The sequence below is a fragment of the Parasteatoda tepidariorum genome, chromosome 11, assembly GCF_982258835.1.
Source record: "Parasteatoda tepidariorum strain Cologne lab strain chromosome 11, Ptep-v5.0, whole genome shotgun sequence".
Classification (NCBI taxonomy): domain Eukaryota; kingdom Metazoa; phylum Arthropoda; class Arachnida; order Araneae; family Theridiidae; genus Parasteatoda; species Parasteatoda tepidariorum.
The window spans coordinates 83,707,319-83,710,078 of NC_141765.1; positions in this window are offsets into that span (position 1 = coordinate 83,707,319).

Consider the following 2,760-nt stretch of genomic DNA (forward strand, 5'->3'; position numbering starts at 1 on the left):
ACGTATCAGTTACATATTAGAAAAAAAAATATTTAAAAAATATGAGGAAACGTTAGAGCTTAAATAATAACAGAAGAGAGTTTTGAACTGCCTGGTACTTTGAAAGTGTCACTGGGCCTCCCTACCTGCAAAGAGGTGGGACACCATCTTCCTACAACGCCCAGTGAACTTTCTATTTAGACAACAGCATTGCAGGCAACACAGTGGTTATTAGTAAAAAGAAAGAAAAAAAAACATTAAAAAACGGTGATAAAGGAAAGCACAAATAACGTATCAGTTACATATTAGAAAAAAAAATATTTAAAAAATATGAGGGAACGTTAGAGCTTAAATAATAACAGAAGAGAGTTTTGTACTGCCTGGTACTCTGAAAGTGTCACTGGGCCTCCCTACCTGCAAAGAGGAGGGACACCATCTTCCTACAACGCCCAGTGAACTTTCTATTTAGACAACAGCATTGCAGGCAACACAGTGGTTATTAGTAAAAAGAAAGAAAAAAAAACATTAAAAATAAAAATTAATAAAAGGTGAGAAAGGAAAGAACAAATAACGTATCAGTTACATATTAGAAAAAAAAATATTTAAAAAATATGAGGGAACGTTAGAGCTTAAATAATAACAGAAGAGAGTTTTGTACTGCCTGGTACTTTGAAAGTGTCACTGGGCCTCCCTACCTGCAAAGAGGTGGGACACCATCTTCCTACAACGCCCAGTGAACTTTCTATTTAGACAACAGCATTGCAGGCAACACAGTGGCTATTAGTAAAAAGAAAGAAAAAAAAACATTAAGAAACGGTGAGAAAGGAAAGAACAATGAACGTATCAGTTACATATTAGAAAAAAAAATATTTAAAAAATATGAGGGAACGTTAGAGCTTAAATAATAACAGAAGAGAGTTTTGTACTGCCTGGTACTTTGAAAGTGTCACTGGGCCTCCCTACCTGCAAAGAGGTGGGACACCATCTTCCTACAACGCCCAGTGAACTTTCTATTTAGACAACAGCATTGTAGGCTTGATTGATTGATTGAATGTGGGGTTTAGTGACACAAGGTCCAAAAACGGACATACTGCGCCAAACACACGGTTTTAAAACAGATTAAGAGGTTAAGTAAAGCACACGTATAAAATCAGATATAGTGAAAATTCTAAAACAATGTTGTAAAGTTACATACATTAAATTCAATAAAACTGCATGTCAATAAAACGGTAAATTTACTAATCAAATGCGAATCAATAAATCGGTAAATTTACTAAAACACTAAATAGTATAAAACAATTATATACAACTTAAAATTCCAATAGCGCGTAAAAATGCAAAGATGTTAGGATGGTGATTTTTATCTAACAAGTTTTTTATATATAAAATCGTGCTTCCAAAGAAGGTAAGGCGTTGTTGGTTAAAACATGGGCAAGCGATTAAAATATGATGAATTGAAAGTGAAACGTTACAAGTATCGCATCGAGGAGGCGGTTCTCCGAACAGCAAGTGAAGATGAGTCAGCCGAGTATGTCCTATACGTAGACGGGTGAGCTTGACATCTGCTCCGCGCAATTGCAACACAGGCCAAGGTTCTAGCGTGGATTTAATTTTGTGCAGTTTATTTTCAATTTGTAAATCCCAGTGTTGTTGCCACAAGGTCATAGTAAACTGTCGTATGTAATTCTTCATGTCAGAAATTGGGACTGATAGTGTTAATGGAGTTGCAGCAGATCGGGCAGCAGAGTCAGCCATGTCATTACCTGAAATACTAACATGGCTGGGAATCCAACAAAATAAAATGTTAAAACCACTTATGACAGCATTGCAGGCAACACAGTGGTTATTAGTAAAAAGAAAGAAGAAAAAAAACATTAATAAAAACGGTGAGAAAGGAAAGAACAAATAACGTATCAGTTACATATTAGAAAAAAAAATATTTAAAAAATATGAGGGAACGTTAGAGCTTAAATAGTAACAGAAGAGAGTTTTGTACTGCCTGGTACTTTGAAAGTGTCACTGGGCCTCCCTACCTGCAAAGAGGTGGGACACCATCTTCCTACAACGCCCAGTGAACTTTCTATTTAGACAACAGCATTGCAGGCAACACAGTGGTAATTAGTAAATAGAAAGAAAAAAAACATTAAAATAAAAATTAATGAAAGGTGAGAAAGGAAAGAACAAATAACGTATTAGTTACATATTAGAAAAAATATTTAAAAAATATGAGGGAACCTTAGAGCGTAAATAATAACAGAAGAGAGTTTTGTACTGCCTGGTACTTTGAAAGTGTCACTGGGCCTCCCTACCTGCAAAGAGGTGGGACACCATCTTCCTACAACGCCCAGTGAACTTTCTATTTAGACAACAGCATTGCAGGCAACAGAGCGGTTATTAGGAAAAAGAAAGAAAAAAAAAACATTTAAAAACGGTGAGAAAGAAAAGAACAAATAACGCATCAGTTACATTTTAGGAAAAAAAATTATTTAAAAAATATGAGGAAACGTTAGAACTTAAATAATAACAGAAGAGAGGTTTATACTGCTTGGTACTTTGAAAGTGTCACTGGGCCTCCCTACCTGCAAAGAGGTGGGACACCATCTTCCTACAACGCCCAGTGAACTTTCTATTTAGACAACAGCTTTGCAGGCAACACAGTGGTAATTAGTAAATAGAAAGAAAAAAAACATTAAAATAAAAATTAATAAAAGGTGAGAAAGGAAAGAACAAATAACGTATTAGTTACATATTAGAAAAAATAATATTTAAAAAATAAGAGGG